Source organism: Panulirus ornatus, chromosome 11 (assembly GCF_036320965.1).
Source record: "Panulirus ornatus isolate Po-2019 chromosome 11, ASM3632096v1, whole genome shotgun sequence".
In the NCBI taxonomy this organism is placed as follows: domain Eukaryota; kingdom Metazoa; phylum Arthropoda; class Malacostraca; order Decapoda; family Palinuridae; genus Panulirus; species Panulirus ornatus.
In genome coordinates this window covers 12,129,094-12,152,872 of record NC_092234.1, presented here as the reverse complement: position 1 = coordinate 12,152,872, position 23,779 = coordinate 12,129,094, and the positions used below count along the sequence as shown (strand labels likewise).

Below are 23,779 nucleotides of genomic sequence, written 5' to 3'. Positions count from 1 at the left end.
CAGGATGATCCGTTTTTTTTTCTATCGTCCTCAGAAACTAACTTAGATGAAAATATAAAAAATAAAATCTGTCGATACACATGGCTCTGTTCTTAGCGCCGAGACTGTCTGTCTCAGTTATCACTGAAGACGTAAATTCAATTCTATGTTTTACGCTGTACATGACCATTCATGGCTGTACCATTAACGAGATCCCTTCAGCACGACCATACGACCTTTGAGTACGACGGTAAGATCGTAACGCACGACCATACGACCTTTGAGTACGACGGTAATATCGTAACGCAAGACCATGCGACCCTTGAGCACGATGACACGACCCCCCCCCCACTATAAGCACAACGGCGTGACCCTTGTCACGCGGTCGTAATTAACCTTTGTGCTCAAGGGTCGTGTCGTTGTGCTTAAGGGGTCGTACCATCCAGCTCAAAGGTCATACCGTTGTGCTGAAGGGTCATACCGTTGTGCTCAAGGAGTCGTACCATCGTGTTCATAGGTCATACCGTCGTGATCAAAGGTCATACCGTTGTGTTCAAGGGGTCGTACCGCTGTGCTGAAGGGTCGTACCGTTGTGTTCAACGGTCATACCGTTGTGCTCAAGGAGTCGTACCGTCGTGTTCAAAGGTCATACCGTTGTGTTCAAGGGGTCGTACCGCTGTACTCAAGGGCTATTCATCCTTTTCACTTTATTCTTAAGAGTCACACTGCACATCCTGCTTTAAGTAAGTGTGGCACTTTGTTGTCCCTGTTATTGAAAACAGATTCATCTCGTTCACTCGGCGAGAGGAAGAGTTCACAACGGTGTAAAAATGAAGGCAGACGACTCAGCTGGGGGAGAGAGAGAGAGAGAGAGAGAGAGAGAGAGAGAGAGAGAGAGAGAGAGAGAGAGAGAGAGAGAGAGAGAGAGAGGGGGGGGGGGGAAAGGGGGTTGGGTTGGGGGGAGGGGGTTGGGTGGAGGGCGGTGGCATAAATAAAACAGAGGTGGATAACGGGGGTTTGGTCTCTATACGCGTGGTCCTTAAATCTGGGAGGAGACTGTCCCCTTTACGTAGAGGGAGGTCCCTTATAAGGCGGCAATGCCGACTTACACGGAGCAACACCCTTCTCTCTCTCTCTCTCTCTCTCTCTCTCTCTCTCTCTCTCTCTCCCTTAGGCAGGCAGTGGGTGGGCGGGCAGCCACTGGCCAGGGAGGTATCACTACCCCAGCCTAAGGGGTGTCTCATCGGGAAGGGTTAGTGGCGGATGAGCACACTGAGCTAGCCAGCACTTCACTGTGGCTGTCAAATGTCACTCCCTTGGCCCAGGTTGCTAGGGGTGTTTTCTCTCTCCTTCGTCCATGCGTGGACTGCTGGTTCTCAGTCCATAAACAGCGTCTCTCCCAGAGAAAGAAGATCAAGTGAAAAGCAACAAGAATGAATGATACCTGAACTAGAGAGAAATGAATTACAGTCGGAGGTTAAAAGCCACACCATTTTGTCCATCATACAAAGCAAGAGGAGCGAAAGGGGTGACGTGATCACAACCTTCTCGTTTAAAACTACGTAGGTGGAAGATGTCAACAATGAGGAGCCGCTGGTGGATGCCACAACTAACGTAAGGTTACGCTGGAAATTTGTGACGAACGACGCAATGACCTGTGGCTACAGCACGAGATTAATATGACTGATGAATGGAATCAACCGAGTCATAACAGTGTGAATTCTGACAGCGTCTCCCCACCCACCCCTCCCCAAAATATATATATCAGGAATGTTGTCTTTTCATTGACAGGAGAGAAAGTTTACGGGTGTGTGGAACTCCCCCTCCCTCACCGCACAGTACAAAGAAGTAATTATAAATAGGTAATGACACATCAAACTTTCCATCTCAGTGGCAACTGAACATCACCTCCAGATTTCCCCAACCTTTCACTCAACTGCGTTCCTATACTGAACGAAAAACAACAGAAGAAAACGGCAGGCGGGGAGGGGAGGGAGGGTTAACAGTCGAGGCACATATAGAAAATGGGATACGAACTAGATCTTACATATAGAGGAGAATGATCAAAGTAACATACGTAGTTTATATACATCACGTGCGAGCATAAACATCCAGACACTTTATGTACTTAATCTTATGTGTAAGTGGAAGTGTGGTGTGAGGTGCGGTTACCAGTCCACTGACAGATACTCCGACACGAACGGCAATAAAGCACAACAGGTAACCGGGGCACAACAGGTAATGGGACACACACACACACACACACCCTAGCACAGGAGCCAAGCCATCACTAGATACCCCAGCACTGGGAGATCTGGGAAGGAAATATCATGCGTACAAACATATCATTTTCAATTCTTCTTTCTACAATTAGATCCAGAATTAATGATTTACTACCATTTTGGTCTCCTCACCCCCTGTGGGTTTTCAGTGTCCTGACAAGTGGTGGTCAGGCAATAACAAGAGCTGTATTATCGGTAAACAAAAGCCGGTCTGCAGCAAACAAACATGGCGCCGATGTTGGTAAACAAAACCCCGACCGCGATCAACCCATTTCCATTTTTGTTTTTGTTTTTGTTTTACACAGAGCGAAAATGATGCATGATTTTATAAACGTACAGGTCATACTTCACGCTATGATAAATTCTCTTACTGACAATGCTCGAAATGCCTTGAAAATGAAGCCGCCTACGTCTGTGGATTAAGACATTACTTAAGTATTACTTTAAGCATAACTTTAAGCATTACTTTAAGCATTATATTAAGTATTACTTTAAGCATTACTTTAAACATTACTTTAAGTATTAAGTATCCTTTAAACATTACTTTAAGTATTACTTTAAGTATTACTTTTAAGCATTGTATAAAGACTAACATCTGAGCGTTTTCTTGCTGTGTCCTCAGCATAAATTATCAAATTTTCGCTTAAAAATACTTTTCTGGAAGCAGGCCGAGGCGAACCACAGTTTCCTCTATCACATGGATTTCTTACGCAAACCAACAAAAAAGTCTCCTACAAATACAAGACAGAGAAAACATGGGAACGAAACCCGTCGTTCTCCGGCCACACGGGGGAAGATAACGAAACGCAAATATCAACGTTGCGATGGACGTAAATGCCATACGACGTGCGGCAGAGACGCTCACTGTGGCACGAGGGGTGTGTGTGTGTGTGTGTGTGTGTGTGTGTGTGTGTGTGTGTGTGTGTGTGTGTGTGTGTGCGTGCGTGTGTGTGTGGGGGGGGGTTCATAAGCGACACCACGACGCAGGAGCCACAGAGCTTAGTAGGTCTTGGACCCCCTCGCTCTGTGCAGCAGTGACTTGACGATAGTGAGATACACACACATACACACACACACACACACACACACACACACATACACGTCACTTTTACTATGACGCCGGGTGAGAGTTGTGTGTGTGTGTGTGTGTGTGTGTGTGTGTGTGTGTGTGTGTGTGTGTCTATACTCTCGTTTAGATGTATACCGAACTTTTCGAACCCTCATGTGTGTACGCCTCTCACAAAGCCCGTCACATACGGGCAGCTTCGGTTCTAGTCGTGCTCAAGGGTCGTACCGTCGTGCTCAAGGGTCGTACCGTCGTGCTCAAGGGTCGTGCCGTCGTGCTCAAAGGGTCGTACCGGTCGTGCTCAAGGGTCGCACCGGTCGTGCTCAAGGGTCGTACCGTCGTGCTCAAGGGTCGCACCATCGTGCTCAAGGGTCGTACCGTCGTGCTCAAAGGTCGCACCATCGTGCTCAAGGGTCGTACCATCGTGCTCAAGGGTCGTACCGTCGTGCTCAAGGGTCGTACCGTCGTGCTCAAGGGTCGTATGGTCGTGCTCAAGGGTCGTACCATCGTGCTCAAGGGTCGTACCGTCGTGCTCAAGGGTCGCACCATCGTGCTCAAGGGTCGTACCATCGTGCTTAAGGGTCGCACCATCGTGCTCAAGGGTCGCACCATCGTGCTCAAGGGTCGTACCGTCGTGCTCAAGGGTCGTACCATCGTGCTCAATGGTCGTACCGTCGTGCTCAAGGGTCGTACCGTCGTGCTCAAGGGTCGTACCGTCGTGCTCAAGGGTCGTACCATCGTGCTCAAGGGCCGCTGAATTGGCTTACCACAGAGGAACACACCTACCCATGGTGAACCATCTGCCCATCCTTCACTGAGATTACGTCGGTGTGAGAGCGTTTATATACTGTCTCTTGGGTCGACTGCAGTCCAGACGCCCACACCTTACACCCCGCCATGACCTGTGTGAGTTGGTCAGCAGTGTCCACGAAAGAAGGTAATCACGGGAGAGGAAACCATATATCTTCACCTGCTCTCTCTCTCTCTCTCTCTCTCTCTCTCTCTCTCTCTCTCTCTCTCTCTCTCTCTCAGTAGCGTTAAGGCCACACCACCTCGCTTGGACCTTGAGTCGGTGTATCTGTGTAACTGTACGTAACTGCAGCTCTCTCTCTCTCTCTCTCTCTCTCTCTCTCTCTCTCTCTCTCTCTCTCTCTCTCTCTCTCTCTCTCTCTCTCTCTCTTCCTGTACATAACGCACATCGACTGGATTACAAAAACAGATGCCCTAGGCTCGACCGCCATACACTGAGAAGTTCCAATGACGCCCAGTTGACTGACAGCTAATTCCTTCACACCTTTCCGAATACGGATATAAAGGGCGACGTGAGATAACTCATGTAAGATAGAGAGAGAGAGAGAGAGAGAGAGAGAGAGAGAGAGAGAGAGAGAGAGAGAGAGAGAGAGAGAGAGAGAGAGAGAGAGATCTAGGAAGAGACTGGATAAATACAACACTACGCCACCCTCCCCCAGCGACACCCAGCTCCCCTCTCCATTGGACAATTTTGGCAATACCCGAATAGATTATTCCGTTTTCTTCGTGGAGGAGAAACTGCAAAGGAAACAAGAGAAAAAAAATGTATATACATGACTAAAATAACTTGAGACACAGACCTAATCTACGTATCTGATACACTTCACGTAGACCAAAAACCTGAACACGAGTGTGGACCATCGCTCCTACACTCCCCGGGTAGTGCACACACTCGCCAGGACCCAATTTTCCAACCCCTGACTGGACTGCGTCTTCGTTCCCTGAGGTGGTGCTCTGTTCATCAGCCTCGGGAGTGTGCAACAACCCAGCGAGAAAACGCTCGTCGTCAAATATCTTGACGGCGTCATGAACACGGGACGTCAAGCCCCTTGGCAGTCTGGTGTCAAGAACGTATAACACGAGACACCATCTTTCATCAGTGATTTATGATGCACTTTCTTGAATCATTTCTTTCCCCCCAAGTGATATTTTTAGGGAAAACTCATCCCTCTGCCTCCGACAACAGAGGCTATAAAGGGATGCAGTTGCGAGTCCCCAGCTCAAAACGGGTGATGGCAATAAATGACCCTATTACCTCTGTACATAGAGGTGACACAAGAGTGTATCACTGTGGAGGTAAGGGATCTTCGGTTTGGGCAAATATCGGCCCTGGGTAATCCAGACACACAGGTGACACTGAAATGCACAAGCAGACGGACGATATACGACAGAAAAGAGAACACCTACTTCACCCATAAATACGGATGAGAATAGCTTGCTCTGGTGTACAATATGGGGAAAATCTGTAGGCAAAAGTATATCGTACGACGTCTGTGCATAAGGCTTGTTGTGGGCTGTATAAGAGTCTAAGATGATAAGTGTAAAGTGACATATCTACATGTCCATTTACGGATGTCTTGGGGTGATGATGCGAACCAATGACGCTCTTATGACCTTGGGGCATACCGTTGACAATGGATTACGTGGATGACAGGTACAACGTAAAGGAATATCAGCATTATGGCTCCTAACAAAGACTAAAACACACACACACACACACACACACACACACACACACACACACACACATGAAACATAATAACACGGATGGAATGCTGGATGCGCCCCAAAAGGATGAGGGAGTACATGGGAAGGACAGATAACAGAAGACCTGATGGTCTATGACGCGGTTATCTGCTGGAGGACAGTACATGGGAAGGACAGATAACACAAGACCCTGATGGTCTATGACGAAGTTATCTGCTGGAGGACAGTACATGGGAAGGACAGATAACACAAGACCTGATGGTCTATGACGCGGTTATCTGCTGGAGGACAGTACATGGGAAGGACAGATAACACAAGACCTGATGGTCTATGACGCGGTTATCTGCTGGAGGACAGTACATGGGAAGGACAGATAACAGAAGACCTGATGGTCTATGACGCGGTTATCTGCTGGAGGACAGTACATGGGAAGGACAGATAACACAAGACCTGATGGTCTATGACGTGGTTATCTGCTGGAGGACAGTACATGGGAAGGACAGATAACACAAGACCCTGATGGTCTATGACGTGGTTATCTGCTGGAGGACAGTACATGGGAAGGACAGATAACACAAGACCTGATGGTCTATGACGTGGTTATCTGCTGGAGGACAGTACATGGGAAGGACAGATAACACAAGACCTGATGGTCTATGACGAGGTTATCTGCTGGAGGACAGTACATGGGAAGGACAGATAACACAAGACCTGATGGTCTATGACGAGGTTATCTGCTGGAGGACAGTAACAGTCCCGTGCATTCCCAATGATGGTGACGGGATGTTAAACACAGAGGACTCCCTCACCACCCACCACTCCCACAACCTATCCCTACCCAACACTCCCTCAACGCCTCCCATCCACCACTCCCTCCCTAAGAATACCTGAAGAGGCTGTAGCAACACTAGGGAAACCCCCAGCCTCGCTACACTTACCTAACCCTATACCGTCGCTATGGTCATCTCCTACTTCCCCGAGGCGTTGCATATACTGTAAGACGTATTCTGGACTGCACTGCCTTGAACAATTTCGAAAAAAATGACCACAACAACTAGAGATATATCTGTGAGAGCATTAGTCATTTATAGAGGGACCAGTCAGTTCACATTCTAATATATTCATTACTGTTTTTTTTTTTCTTCACCTGTGAACCCCCCTGGAGCACGGAGGTACGATGACTGAGCACGTCAGACTGATTCTTGAGCATTGAGATACGATCCTTGAGGATGAAGGTACGATCCTTGAGGATGAAGGTACGATCCTTGAGGATGAATGTACGGTCCTTAAGTATGAAGGTAAGATCCTTGAGGATGAAGGTACGATCCTTGAGGATGAAGGTACGATCCTTGACGATGAAGGTACGATCCTTGAGGATGAAGGTACGATCCTTGAGTATGAATGTACGATCCTTACGTATGAAGGTACGATTTTGAGCATAGAGTTATGATCCTTGAGTATGAAGGTACGATCTTTGAGCACAAAGTACGATCCTTGAGCAACAATTACGATCCTATAGCAAGAAGGCTACGATCCAACAGCACGAAGGCTACGATCCTATAGCACGAGAGGACGATCTGCGAGCTGGCCAGTAAGACCCAGAATTCAGTACGATATCGTTACCTCTGACCTGACCCGTAAGAGTCGTAAGGGGCAACGATATCACAGCGAAGGGTCGTACCGTTGTGCTCAAGCAAGAGTCGTCCCACAGTGCTCAGAGGATGAATAATCACCTAACTCACATCCAGTTCCTGGTTTGAGAGAGAGAGAGAGAGAGAGAGAGAGAGAGAGAGAGAGAGAGAGAGAGAGAGAGAGAGAGAGAGAGAGAGAGAGGCGGGGGTGTCGGCCAGCAACGTGGAGGTCGAGGGAGGAGGAGGAGAAGGAGAAGGAGCTGAAAAATGACGTGAAAAATGACCAACCCTGAACACACCATAAAGAGTGGCGCCCTGGCAACTCCTTGTTGCAGGATCCAGGATCGAAGCCACCTGAACAGAGGGACGCCATCGAGCGCCCCCACAACATGGGCGACTCGTTAATATCAACGTATTATTTTTCTTAAAGATATTTGAAAAAATTATCTTCAATAAAACCCAATGTGTTGTTAGCTTCAAACAAACAGGATGTATCGTTCTCCCTCCACACTGCCTTCGAATCCGTCAAAATGGTTCAGGTAACTAGAAATGATTTCCTCCCTCAATTTATCTCTCTCTTTTTTCTCTCTCTTGTTTTTCTCTCTCTCACCTTCTCTTACTCACAAGTTTCCTGCTTTGTTCCGAAAAGGTTAGCTTCCCGGATGTTGTGCGTATGGTCACTGTAGGTTTGGCTGGTGGAACACCTGCATCTGTGACTGATGTAATACACCTGTGGCTGCTTCAGGTGTGACTGGTGTAAAACCTGTGACACTACAGGTGTGGCTGGTGTAAAACCTGTGCCACTACAGGTGTGGCCGGTGTAAAACCTGTGCCACTACAGGTGTGGCCGGTGTAAAACCTGTGCCACTACATCTGTGGCCGACGAAACACCTGTGGCCGCTACACCTGTGGCCGACGTTACACATGTGACCATTGCATCTGTGGCCGACGCAACACTCCACTCTTGACCATCACTCCTTACCCTTCGTCAGGAGGCGGGTCCTTCTGCCCTTCTGTCCACCGGGAGTCTCGAAAGTCGAACGTCTCTCATCCGTCCAGACCGAGACTCATTCCTGTGTTCTCGCGCAGGGTGGGAGAGAGGAAGTCCACCTCCACCTTCCTAGGTCAGTCCAGGCTCCGCGGAAACCGCTGGTTGCTTAGGACCTTCCACACACCTCCTTCCACAAACGGGCTGCTGCCTCCTCAAGACAGAAGCTCGTACATAACTAGGCTTAAACAGCCATCGTATCTTTTCCAGGTTACGTATCATCCCTTTGGCCCTGATGCTGCAATCCGAAATAGCCCCTAAGGGCAAATCAGCTCCACCAAGGTACAAGTTTAACGTAAACGGATCGTCCAACCTTATCGTCATGTTGAGGAGGAAGCGCCTGCCTGCTGACCGCGTTCGCAACACACACTAAGGCTGACTCACTTGTAAAATAGGTCATTGTTTTCACCAGCGTCCATGAACATGTCTCAGTGTTTTACACGCCCCGTCCCGGAGGCAACACACACACACACACACATGTGATCACGTAAGCTGAGACGGTATTCCCCCCTCTGGAGATGTGAGTAATATACACTAAGGATATTGACTGAAAAGGAACCTATAGATTCGTAAGGGTCACAATGCCATGATGTGAACAGCTGAATCCGTCATGGCCAACAGCACTTAATAGTAATATTAATCAAAAGTCCTCTCATGATATCACCATAGGAGGTAATGGAAGCGCACAATGAGTTCCAGTCGAGTTTAAGAACATGAAAAACGCCACGAAAAACCATACAACTGTGTACAGTTCATCATCACCAATGCATCAGCTTACAGCATCAAACAGGACGTAATCAATATACGCACCTTTTACCCACACTACATCATAATTTGGGCAGAAAAACGTTAAGACAATCAAGAAATACGAGTGGTCCCCTGCTCACGTATTTCAACATTCGTACGAATCGGAATAATTTACAAAATGACGCAATATCAATCCCCTTAACACAAATCCATGACAGTCGTAGCTACTCGCACACTTACGACACCCGTGCCTCGTACCGCTCCAGTCATGACAGCCAACATCAGAGACAAATATAAAAAAAAAAAAGAAGAAAGATTCTCAAACCAAAGATCTCACTTCTGGGAGCCTGCAACATCTGGAACGGCTTGAAGACACGACTGTCTCATCGGAACACCTCGCTGAGGGGGTGAGAAACATCCATGACATCATATGTCGGTCACCGAAACATGACGGAGCCACCAAACGTAGTCTGACAATGCAGGAGATGCAAATACCGCAGGCAAGAGAGAGAGAGAGAGAGAGAGAGAGAGAGAGAGAGAGAGAGAGAGAGAGAGAGAGAGAGAGAGAGAGAGAGAGAGAGAGTACAGCACTTTAATGCCCCTCCCCTCCCCCTGTTGATACGATGCTTTCGCTCTGGGCGCCTCCGTGAGAAGCGGCGCCTCTCTCACAGGGCACAGAGAGGGTGGGAGGGAGGGGCTGTGATGACGATAAGGGCCCGCCACCAAAAGCTCGGGCCGAGCGAGTGTTTGACTATAACAGCCTGAGCCGTCGCCCCCGCTCGCCACCACGAACTTGACCAAGACGACGCAGGACCCGGTATTGCCTCACTCTCACACGTACAGAGAGAGAGAGAGAGAGAGAGAGAGAGAGAGAGAGAGAGAGAGAGAGAGAGAGAGAGAGAGAGAGTAAACTTATCGAGATATCGTAACCTCTTTTGCGCATGCGGGAGGTGTCTGGCTATCTCACTCGGTGGATCCACCTCATTACCACACTTGTTGATCGATGTCTTCGCCACATTCGACAGAAGAGTGACTCAAAGCACCGCCAGCTTCTATACCTCATCGCGATCACTGACACGGGCAAATATTCTGAACGAGTTAGTGATAAGGTGAATATGTGTACACATACATCTATATACACACACATGAATAAATGTTGACGTACGTGTGTGTGTGTGTGTGTGTGTGTGTGTGTGTGTGTGCACGACAGAAAGTGTTGCTTCACTTGGGGTATGTGAGAAACTGACCAGATTGCTAAATTACAGGATCATGTGTTCAGGTTGTTTGGGACCCTCTGCAAACCACAGAATGTAACGAGGACTTGCGATTACATAGTACCACATAAGCTTAAAATAAGCCATTTTTCGCCCACAGGAAAATAAAAACCAGTCTTCATCACTTGGATGATCATGCATAAAAGATCATGTCTCTACTGATCTAATCTCAATTCCACACTCGATTTCCATGGCGTTGGATCGGTTACAGTACAGATAATCTCTGAGATCACCCATATACAAACCCCCCTCCCCCTCTCTCCTTTCCCCACGACTAGAGTGTTCAAAGTGACACAAAGTTACACTCCAAAAATCAAGGTAATCTCCCTTCGTGTTTAGCTACTCGAACGACGTATAGAGAACTTCACTTGGCCATTGGCTCTCTCTCTCTCCCTCTCTTTCTCTCTCACTACAAGTCAAGACTCTGGGGAACAACGCGCTCCCTCATTCTCTCCTCTTACCTTAGGTCCACCTGGCGTCCAGATCCACGCCTCTGTCTACACTGTTGCTCCTCTGATCCCCCGAGCTGTCTGAGCCCACTGCCTGGCTAATCAGGAACACACTTTGCAGATATTTGTCGAGTTTTTTTTTTCCTCCTCTCCTCCTCCTCCTCCTCATCCTGATTTCTTTAGCGGGTACCTGGTCAACCTTCTGAGTTACGCTGAAATGAGCCGCGACGAGTTGATTCCTGTTCCCAGAAGTGCGCAGATCGTCGGCGAGGTCCCACTGATGATGCTCAGAGCGTGGCGTTGGTGGGGCTTTGAGGGAGCGTGGTGTAGTGGGGATGAGGGAACCTCGCGTTGGTTGTGGCGTAGGCAGAAGGAATTCAGTGTGAGCGAAGGGCGGGAGGCAGTGAGTGGAAGAGAAGGAGAGGGCGTTGTGTGTGTGTGTGTGTGTATGATGCGAGTTTGGGCATAGTTCGCTTCGGCGTCAGGAGGATCGTCTTAGGAAAGTTACCCTCCAGACACCCGGCCGGGGCGAGGCGGAGGCTGCCAACCGTGAGTTATAACACTGGTGGTGACCAGGACCCGCCTGGTGGCACAAGGCCACATAAGAGGTGCCCTCCGGCAACCGCCGAAGAAGGGGAGACAGGTCGCCCGCCACAGTGGCACACCGTAGGTTGACTGGTATTGACGAACACCATCATATCTCTTCACCTCCCTCGTCCCTTAGGGCTGATGATCACGAAGTGGCCAGGGATACACATGCTGTCAATCAGCTCCAAGCGTTCCACCTCCATTTGATCCACGTCCACAGAGTTGCTCCCGCGCTCTACAATGGCTGGGGTGGGCGGACCCTCCAGCAATCGCCAGGTGTCTCCCGCCTTACTAGCATGAATCGTGTACCATTTCCCTAATCTATTTCTCCCAGGACGGCTCTACGTAAAGAACATCATGTACGTTTAGTGATCGAGGGTCTTTTTCTTCACCCCAGGCACGGAAGATGGTCACAGGACACTCATACTGAGAAGAAATCTCTAAACTTTACAGGATTGAAATATATTACTTCTTGAAGGTTCATTGGGTCAAAGCATGTAAGAAGTAAATGTTGTCTAAATGTCAGTGTGTGTGTGTGTGTGTGTGTGTGTGTGTGTTTGCTTGCATATGTGTGTGTGTGTCTGTTTGCATATGTGTGTGTGTGTGTGTGTGTGTTTGCATGTGTGTGTGTGTGTGTGTGTGTGTGTGTGTGTGTGTGTGATAAAAGTCGCACAACGCAAAAACAAACTTGGAGGCCATCTGACCTTTATGCCCAAACACCATCAAAGACAAGAAACATCTCACTGGCGTTGGGTCCGAGAAGAGAAGGAAGGGACGAGGATTCAAGACGTGATGAACACGAGAGAAACGTAAAAGATGAATCAAATAACACACTCTAACAAGACATACTGAGGCGGTTCGATCCCTCAACGCAGAAAAAAAAAAAAATGAAAATATTACCGAAGGTTTGAAACATCATCCTGCAGTATCTAGCCAAAAGAAAACGACACCAAGACAAAAGCTTCCCAAACCCAAACAGAATCATTTCATTCAAGATTAAAGAACATGGAAGATCACTGGTACGTCACCGGAAAGGAATGAGGGTGATTTTAAAAGGAACCTTTTATCATTTGTGTGATTCATGCCATCATCATGGCTGGAAAACATAACACAGAACACATCCTTAATAAACCTAAACCCCCCCCAAGAAGCTTCAACTGAAGAAATAACCAGCGAACGAACCGGTTTACGTAGATCTGGAACTAATGCAGTGTAAATAGGAAAAGAATGAGAAAATGCAGTCGTAAGAACACGGTGAATAAATCAGTAATAGGAGAAAATAAACAACAGTAATAACACGTATAAGACAATCCCTTGACAGCAGAAATATACTGCTGTATGATCTATCTATCTATCTATCTGTACATACATGCGTATATAACTATAATCTATCGACAGTATCTATCTATCTATCTATACATAAATCCGTACATAACTGTATAATCTATCTATCTATCTATATATCTATCTATCTATACATACATACGTATATGACTATAATCTATATATCTATATATATATCCATCTATATATACATACATGCGTATATAACTGTATATCATGAGACCAGGAATGGCATTCATGGCACACTGTGTCCACGACCGTTCATGGAATTGTCTCGTCCATGATATAAACACAGGAACCACAAATGCTACACTGTGAACCCACACAACGAGAGGAGACATTTGACGGGAGGTGCCTTCTGGATTATTGCCCAGGAGGGGAACGTGAAGGCCAACCCTGCCCGTTTCTGCGAAGAGAGATGGACGAAGAGGTGCCTTGCTACTGCAGTGATCCGTGACGCCAGTACAGTTACAAGGGCCCCGTGTGTGTGGGGGGGGGGGGGGGCCACAAAAAGCAATAGTGAGGCTGAGAGAACCGTCTTCCTCATCTGTGGAGCTCGAGGGACGAGGATCATCCACAAGGTGGGTGGTGACGTGGGTGGGACGCACGATAGCCACGAGTTGTGGAAGGGGCTCTGGGACAGTGGTCTACGATGGGGAGGGAACATCTCCAAGCAAGGTAGGGGTTCTGGGAAGGGACAGGGATCCTGGGAGGGTACAGGGACACCTAGAAATAGGGAGAGGGTTCTGGGACAGTGATCTAGGGAAAGCGAGGGGGACATCTACAAGCAGAGAAGCGGCTCCGGGACAGGGATCTTGGAAGGAGAGATGAGATCCACAGATACAAGCAAGAGTGGTGCTGAAACAGCCTCCCACTGCAGGAACAACAGTGTTGTCAAGCGAGGTGACGCAGTACACACACACACACACACACACACACACACGGCTAACGCGACGCCACTCGACGTGATCCGCATAATGTATGTAAAACATATTCTGATTTTACGAGGCAATTATTTTTCCCCGTCTTCGACGCCCGAATTCCCTCTCCACTAATCTTTAGCCTATTTATCTTCCTTCGCCTGAGGTTTACAGCTTTGTTTATTGGCAATATCCCTTGTTTTGGCTAGGGGTAAACCACCTCTCCCTGCCCCCATAAATGCTTTGCCTCTCTCGTCTTATAAACAGGTATTCGGCAAAATGGACATCGGCTCCATTAACAAATTTTTCGTCGGGGATGCAAGGATACCACACTGAATGGCTTACCGGAGTCCTAGGAGGATGCACATGCACATATACGATAATGAGATGTTCAAGTCAGTGAGGCGACTATGTACAGAAAAATAATAATGCATATATTCACTCCTCTGGTAATGTTTCCTGTGGAATTTAGCGTGTGTGTGTGTGTGTGTGTGTGTGTGTGTGTGTGTGTGTGTGTGTGTGTGTGTGTGTGTGACACTAATAAGAAACTCTTCATTAGAGAGATTTACATGTAAAAACGTCATGAAAAGAGAGCGAAGAGCTTTTCACGGTGATTGAAACTATAATGGGAGTGTAATTTGAAAGGGTTACAGTGAGGGGGTATCAACGAGGGATAATGAGAGGAGGAGGAGGAGGAGGTGTTGTATGGTGGAGGTGTGTGGTTGTGGTAGGAGGAACAAGAACTCACAATCCCTGCGTGCGTCTTCCTGACACCACAATGAGCCGTCCACTGACGCAATGTCTTTATCTGGAATCAACAACGTCTCCAGGACCCGAGTGTCAAGCGAGGGTGTATGTACAAGCGAGCTTATAACCTTGTTAAGGTCTTGACTGTGTGTGAGCGGTACGACCAGTCTTGAGCACGACGGCACGACCCTTGAGCACGACGTCACGACCAGCCATGGGTACGATGGTAAGACCCTTGACCACGAAGGTACGACCCATGAGCACGACGGCACGATCAGCCATGGGTACAATGGTAAGACCCTTGAGCACGACGGTACGACCCTTGAGCACGACGGTACGACCCATGAGCACGACAGTACGACCCATGAGCACGACGGTGCGACAACTCTTGAGCACGACGGTAAAGCCCTTAAGGTGTGACCTAACCTCAAAGGTTCAGCTAGACGACACCCATATATATATATATATATATATATATATATATATATATATATATATATATATATATATATTGGAGCTCTCCTGGAAATATCAGAAAGTTGACCATTAACTGTCGACACGTGTTTCAAATTGGAAGGAAAGAGCTTTTAACAACATTAACCAAAATGGTGTCACGGCTCGACCCAGTTATATGTTCTTGATGTAAACGGATATATATATATATATATATATATATATATATATATATATATATATAAGTAAACCATTCAAAACAGGCAGGAAACTGCATCTAAACAAGTGGAGTGAACTCAAATGAAACCTTTTTCGAAACAATGTGAAGCAACCCTCTTGCTGCAACAGCCCAGTGAACCTCTCAAAATAGCGAAGTGGACCATCCTGAAGCAGTGGAGATGAAGGGGACGGAAAAAAAGGAATGGGATGAGAACGAGGGGACAGACAGGCAAACAGACACAGCTGGCCCTGATTTGTAGGACGATGAAGAATGACAATAATGTCTCGACTTGCTTCATCTTACCCCTTCCTCCAGGATCCCAACCCTGGTCCTGAGGGTTGTCCGCCATCTTACCCCCACAAACACCCACCATCACAACCACAAATATTGATCAATTACGCGTTAACCTCCTCGGTACGACACCCGCTTAATTGCCTCGAGGCAGGTTGTGCAACCGGGCGCCCCCACTGGCGTCCGGGGGAAACTAGATCAAGGTGCTCTAGCTAATGAACCATCATTAAGACCAGTTATTCCTTAATGACAGATAATGATAATTGCTGTCCAGCACACCACCCCTCGCCCACACCAGTCCCCTACAACGTAACTGCTCACGGAACGTAACTTCAATGTATGTAGTTCGCCTTTTCCTTACCTGTTCCATAGAGCTGATCTCTCGTTGATCTATCGTGATGATTAGAGTCTTCAGCGTCGCAGACCCAAACACTAAAGTGGGCTGACGCGACCTCTATACATCCTTTACAGTAAACTGTAAATGTATCGCCATCCCTCGACCTAAGAATACTGGATCTTATGTAAACCTCACCGGTACTAAAGACGATCAGGTGGCCTGTGCCCTATTTTAAAGGGAGCCTGGCTCTCGTGGAGGCCCAACCCCCTAGGCCCAGTGCTTAGGTCCCCTCACCAACGGCGGGGCCGCCCTAGAGCATAGGGCCCGCACCTCCTGAGCTGTAGGGAGGTTTAATCTCAAACAACAACAACAACAACAACAACAAAAACAACAACAACTGTGCCCTATATCAATATACATCGACATCGTCCCACTCAAGAAGTATGACACCTGAATATCAACAAAAACCGGACTGGAGGAGATGGAGTGGTAACACAACAACATGTCGTGATCAACTGGTTGGCGTAGCGTCTCTTGCCACCAAGCCTCGACTGTAGATTCAATCTGGCCGGAGCCTGACTTGTCCAAAAGACCAATGCGAGACATGAGAAGGCGGCCTTGTGCCGTCCCGCTCTCGACACACACCTGTCATAATCGAACCGCCAAACACGATCATAAGAAATTAGGAACTCGTATGATGTCTCCTAATGTGAACTATCGTACAATACTGATCAAACTTTCGTACAGTTACCAAGCGATTACCGTACACCATAAATGGGATTAAATCGTTCAACTGACTTTATTCTTTGTGCTATCTTTTTTTTCTTACGTGTGATCTAGAGTGGCCAAGTATAGTGTTCTCCCTTCAAACCTAGCGACCAAAACGTATCCATCTTGTCTTCCTATCTGACGCGCATTAATAACTCAAACAACACACAACTACAATGAGCCTTATGGTCATCTGTGTCAATGACTTCATCCATAATGTCATTACTTGAAGAGGTTGAACATCACAGCTCTTGTCTCATTGAGAGTCCTACATCCTGTTGGTGTGTACGTCCCTCCCTCTGCTTCATCTATACGGCCCGAGGAACCCACATGACGAGGCTCCCTGCTGCCTCGAGGCTACGCCACCGCTCCTTCTTCTGGAGAGAGAGAGAGAGAGAGAGAGAGAGAGAGAGAGAGAGAGAGAGAGAGAGAGGTGAGACCATCCTCGACCCTGATCTCCTCCTCCTCCTCCCATCACGGCGCTGTCGAACACGGCGACGCCTCGTTGACGACGTGTGACTTCTGAGTCGTGGCGTTACGCCTTGCAGGTGGAGTCCGGTAACACCAATCAATCAATCAATCAATCAATATATATATATATAGATATATATATATATATATTTTTTTTTTTTTTTTTTTTTTATACTTTGTCGCTGTCTCCCGCGTTTGCGAGGTAGCGCAAGGAAACAGACGAAAGAAATGGCCCAACCCCCCCCCCCCCCCCATACACATGTACATACACACGTCCACACACGCAAATATACATACCTACACAGCTTTCCATGGTTTACCCCAGACGCTTCACATGCCTTGATTCAATCCACTGACAGCACGTCAACCCCTGTATACCACATCGCTCCAATTCACTCTATTCCTTGCCCTCCTTTCACCCTCCTGCATGTTCAGGCCCCGATCACACAAAATCTTTTTCACTCCATCTTTCCACCTCCAATTTGGTCTCCCTCTTCTCCTCGTTCCCTCCACCTCCGACACATATATCCTCTTGGTCAATCTTTCCTCACTCATTCTCTCCATGTGCCCAAACCATTTCAAAACACCCTCTTCTGCTCTCTCAACCACGCTCTTTTTATTTCCACACATCTCTCTTACCCTTACGTTACTTACTCGATCAAACCACCTCACACCACACATTTTCCTCAAACATCTCATTTCCAGCACATCCATCCTCCTGCGCACATCTCTATCCATAGCCCACGCCTCGCAACCATACAACATTGTTGGTACCACTATTCCTTCAAACATACCCATTTTTGCTTTCCGAGATAATGTTCTCGACTTCCACACATTTTTCAAGGCTCCCAAAATTTTCGCCCCCTCCCCCACCCTATGATCCACTTCCGCTTCCATGGTTCCATCCGCTGACAGATCCACTCCCAGATATCTAAAACACTTCACTTCCTCCAGTTTTTCTCCATTCAAACTCACCTCCCAATTGACTTGACCCTCACCCCTACTGTACCTAATAACCTTGCTCTTATTCACATTTACTCTTAACTTTCTTCTTCCACACACTTTACCAAACTCAGTCACCAGCTTCTGCAGTTTCTCACATGAATCAGCCACCAGCGCTGTATCATCAGCGAACAACAACTGACTCACTTCCCAAGCTCTCTCATCCCCAACAGACTTCATACTTGCCCCTCTTTCCAGGACTCTTGCATTTACCTCCCTAACAACCCCATCCATAAACAAATTAAACAACCATGGAGACATCACACACCCCTGCCGCAAACCTACATTCACTGAGAACCAATCACTTTCCTCTCTTCCTACACGTACACATGCCTTACATCCTCGATAAAAACTTTTCACTGCTTCTAACAACTTGCCTCCCACACCATATATTCTTAATACCTTCCACAGAGCATCTCTATCAACTCTATCATATATATATATATATATATATATATATATATATATATATATATATATATATATATATAGAATATATATATATATATATATATATATATATATATATATATATATATATATATATATATATATATATATATATATATATATATATGCACACATACACACATACACATACCGGCCTCAACGAATCTAATTTGCATATGCATTCTCATGTAAATCCCATTTAAAACGTTTACCTTCCCAGATATTCAGCGTCCAGCCCCCACGGGCGAGTGTGAAACTCGAGACCCGATCATCCTGACGCCCAAACCGACCGCTTCAGCGTCAGGGCAGCTCAGTGTGAATAATAATAAAAATAATAATAATAATGAGCGTTTCACACTTCCTGCGGTGTCCTAGTGCCAAGCTCCTCCACCCTCGGGGGCTGGGCAGAACCACACAGCTTATGGGGACGGCACGGGCGACCTGAACTCCCCCCATCGATGTATAGCATGAACGTCTGGCTTCGTAAATCTCCTTCATGGGGAGAGAGAGAGAGAGAGAGAGAGAGAGAGAGAGAGAGAGAGAGAGAGAGAGAGAGAGAGAGAGAGAGAGAGAGATGAGGGGGGGGGGGGGCGTAAGTTGTCAAATGGTAAGGTAGTTAGTGGGAAGATTTTTTTTTTCTAGGGAATTCTCGCACCTTGGACGGCGCGTGGCGAGATGCGCGACGACCCAGGCAGGTGGTGGTGTTGGTGATGATGGTGTGAGGAGAGGGATATCAGGTTACGGGCTGGTGTGTGTGTGTGTGTGTGTGTGTGTGTGTGTGTGTGTGTGTGTGTGTGTGTGTGGAGAGGATCCTGCCGCCCGCTCGCTGCCCACAACTATACACGAGTTTCTCCCTCGTATTTTTTTTTTTCTCTAATGGAAGTTAGAAGGAAAAGGAAGAAGAGGTGGGGAGAAGGGGAAGGGAAGGTATGGAAGAGAAGACTGAAGTGTGTTCTCCTGGTGTAGGTGTGTTCTTGATGCATGGGGGGGGGGGGGGAGATGGATTACGAGGAAGTGTAAGGGGGGGTTTATTGGTGCTTTATTCATATACCCCCCCTGCCACACTAGGGTGTGTGACTGTATCGTATCTCTCTCTCTCTCTCTCTCTCTCTCTCTCTCTCTCTCTCTCTCTCTCTCTCTCTCTCTCTCTCTCTCTCTCTCTCGTTCCGGAAGACTGGTACTCGCCCACCCCCCTACGAGGCCACTATGCACATCATATGGGGAAGTGATGTTTATATAAGTGTATACACCTGGACTCGACAGTGTCGTTAAGGTCGGATTATTCATTATTTTCTTTATAAAATTCGTGTTATAATGCACAAGCGTTAACAGTGTCGTCCTATGGTATGCTACTATTATGCTATCTTTAAATGTTTTAATTCATAGACGATTTATCCCTGATAAAAATTATATATATATATATATATATATATATATATATATATATATATATATATATATATATATATATATATATATATATATATATATACTACAATATCCCTGGTTCATGAATATCTTTTATGATGAACATCCCTGAACCTCCTCCATGTAAACTGTGGTTTCCATGCAAGCACAGTACACCAGCTGATCCTCTGTCTCCCTTCTGCACCAGCAGATGTGCCCTAGCTGGGAGGAGGAGGAGGGTCGACCCCCAGGCCTCAGGCCACCACACAGGACACCATCAACCATTCCGTTCAGACCTGAACGCTGTGAGGATTGAACGCTGTGAGGATTGAACAGTGTGAGGACTGAACACTGTGAGGCTTGAACGCTGTGATGATCGAACGCTGTGAGGATTGAACGCTGTGAGGATTGAACACTGTGAGGATTGAAAGCTGTGAGGATTGAACACCGTAAAGACTGAACACTGTGAGGACTGAACACTGTGAGGACTGAACGCTGTGAGGATTGAACGCTGTGAGGAACACCAAATCTTTCAAATCTCGTTTTCTTCCTGGCATATCATAGGAGGGTATCGGGTGTCATGGCCTTACCCACTGTCTCTTCCAGTCTTTTTTTTTTCTTAGGTAAGCCACCTCTGTTTTGGCAACGCCGCGATCATACATCCTGGGAAAAATCTGGCCCCAACCAACGTTTATGCACTCCAGCACCACAGCACGAATGGAGAACATGAGCGTTTACACGAAAGAAAAATATCTAGATTATATACAGATCAATGTTGTGTTTTCTTGTGGGTAACATTACCATTCACGACGTACCTCCGGGACACGCTCTTGTAATGTGCTGCCGCCTGCCAATCACGAGTTAACACGGCGTAAAGTACTGGTACACACACACACACACACACGAGAGAGAGAGTGAGAGAGAAAGAGAGAGAGAGAGAGAGAGAGAGAGAGAGAGAGAGAGAGAGAGAGAGAGAGAGAGAGAGAGAGAGAGAGAGAGAGAGAGAGAGAGAGAGAGAGAGAGAGAGAGAGAGAGAGACGGGAGGGAGGCAGGCGAAGGCGAGGTACTTTTCCCTCTGTAGTGCAAGACTCACTAAATGCAGGACCCACCAACACCAGTCATGCCAGGGGCACCTTAACTTCAGCCACACACAACACATGTACGGATCTAATTCCCTCTCTCGTGTATTCCACCTAGACATCTATGAAAACCCATTTACCTTCTTATAATTTCCAAATTACCGATCGATTCTTTTTACCTATCTTTCTATACATCGTCACCCTCGATTTAACCCATCCATCTATTCACATATTCATCCACACGTCCAGCTGCCTCTCCTCCCCACTTCGCCACGCAAACATAGCAACATCACATCTGAAGCAGCCTGGATCACATAAGGACTCTTATCATTCCCACAGATGGAATTCAATGCTATCAAACAGAACAATGCACTTCACTTTTCGTTGGTATTTATATTTTTTCCTCTTCATTCTTCTTTTTTTTTTTTTTTTGTCTTGTCGCCCGGGAACACGGTAACAAAATACCTGAGCTATGAACAGCGAGAAACCTTGAGATTATTTTGGCCTTGCGTCCCTTCCCGGCTGGGAGGGAGGGAGACCTTTGCTCCTCCTAGTGGTCTGGGGACCTTCGACCACGCCTACTGTTTCCAGCTTTATATATTTCACCCACTGTGGATAGTGTGTGTGTGTGTGTGTGTGTGTGTGTGTGTGTGTGTGTGTGTGTGTGTGTGTGTGTGTGTGTGTACAGAAACGTGCGTTTTCGAAACAAGACAGGTGAATTCTGTTCTTTTTACGCATTTTCTTTCATGAAATACCTTTCAATGTCGGTTGAGCACGGGACAGCATTCTTATGTTTCCGCATCACCTACTACAGGTTCGAATCCTTGTCACAGGGTCACTTTACGTATGGAACTTACATTGTCTTCGGGAGATCTTTCCTATCCATGCTGCTGTGCTGGGTCGTTGATCGAGTAAGCTGTTGGAGGCCGCGTAAACACCACAAGCCTAGCTGGTCTGGCACACTTCGTAAATATTTACCCAAGTCCTTCGCAAATTTCTCCTCTGTACACCCGACGATGTTTCTGGTGAATGCCGGCAACGCGTTGAACACTCTTGGGTCCCGGATGTTCAAGGTGGTGGTGGTGTTCCCCACGCTTGCGATTATCGCACTATCTCATGTCTGTCGTAATACTTTAACAGTCTTGCATGACTGTCGTGCCAACAGACAACTGTTTCTGAGCGTAGGTCGAGAATTTATTCCTCCCAGCGTTTCTGAAGTGTGAAGTTATGACAACCCCTTCTCCCGTCTGCACGCGTGACAGCATACAAGTACAACCTTCGTCATAGTCTTTCCCGTTCATTCAGATCTTTTACAGCGTAAGCACGACTCATGAAACATCTCCCCACTAACTCTACAGCTTCGTCCATCCCTGAGAAGGGGGATATTAACACAAAAGTATCATTCCCTTCGAAAGAGTTTAATGCCTTGAAGAGCATAATCATTCTTTTTTTTTTTCTTCTTCACTTGTCTTGAAGATTCGTAAGATCCAGCCTACCATCTTTATGGAAGAGGCAACTGCTCTTGTCTTGTGTTCGCTGAGGGTAAGGTGGCCAGTCGTTATCATTACGAGGTCTTTGACACTGTCCAGCCATATGTGATGGTCTCTGGATCCGTCCACTATTCTGTGCTGTATTATCTATTTCTACATTCTCCCTACACAGGAATTGAAACTGTTCCCCACTGAAAAGCATGTCGTGTTCCGTGGCCCCGTGGAAGACTTTGTTTATGTCTCTCTGCTGTATCTCAGTGCCTTCTGTTTATGGGATCCTCAATCTCACTCTTGTGTCATCTGCAAGTATGATGATATGAAACTATGACTCTTATTGGTATCAATATCAGGTATGACAACGAAGGACACAGGAGGGGTGCGAGTACAGTGCCTCGGAAAACAGATTTTTTTCACCATCCATGTTCCGCTCTGTTATGATCTGTTTGGTAAAAAAAAGATGTATAGCCATCTTTCGGTTATTTGCTTCTTACGGAATTTCTATGCTGTGAGACCGTAGCCACAATCATCAGCCTTATGCAAAGTCTGCTTGTATCCTGGTCAGCCTTCTGCTCCAGCTCCAGCACATCTACCATCTTATCATGCTGGTTAAACAGATGACAGAGGCACTGTCTTCCTTTTGTGCGACCAAGTTGTCCCGGGTCATGTACAGGGATCCCACTGAAATCAGTCCGTTTTCGCCTTCGGACTCTCTTGAAAATATTCATATGGTTTGATGCTTTTTTTGAGGAGGCTCTTATTTATCTTTGGGGGCGGTGCCACTCCCCCTCCACCCAGAGAATGTTCGGCACTTATGTTCATGGTGTTTTGCATCTCTTTATACACAGGATTGCGGGAGTCTGGTCTTGGAGCAGAGTGCAAATGGGAATGTTCTTAAGTGGTCCCCTCGAAGCCCTGTGGCGTGGTGATGAGACTTGCTATGTGTGACATGTTACGATCACTGTTTATGAGGGAGTTGGGTGGGTTGTTTAAGGTGATTTCAGACTCAATGAACATACAGTCACACAATTCCATATCTCACTCACCTGGCAAACGACTCTCTCTCTCTCTCTCCTCTCCTCTCTCTCTCTCTCTCTCTCTCTCTCTCTCTCTCTCTCTCTCTCTCTCGTTCTTTGTCTCGTACTTTTTTCCATGAGTTTATGGTCCATGTGTGCCCCGTTCGTATGACTTGGTTTGCCTATCTTTGCCACGTGTGGTGTGG

The 23,779-nt window shown here is 47.0% G+C and overlaps 1 protein-coding gene across 2 annotated transcripts in view; it reads right to left on the bottom strand.

Moving 5' to 3' along the window:
• The window catches only part of LOC139751281 (uncharacterized), a 224,838-nt gene that overhangs the window by 32,715 nt on the left and 168,344 nt on the right, over positions 1-23,779 (bottom strand). Inside the window, exon 1 of one of the 2 annotated variants that reach the window (XM_071666598.1) lies at positions 11,006-11,151. The exons of the other annotated variant lie outside the window; for it this stretch is intronic. The gene's annotated coding sequence lies outside the window, so the exon portion shown is untranslated. Of the gene's footprint in view, positions 1-11,005; positions 11,152-23,779 lie in introns of those variants that run through there. 2 annotated transcript variants of the gene reach the window in all.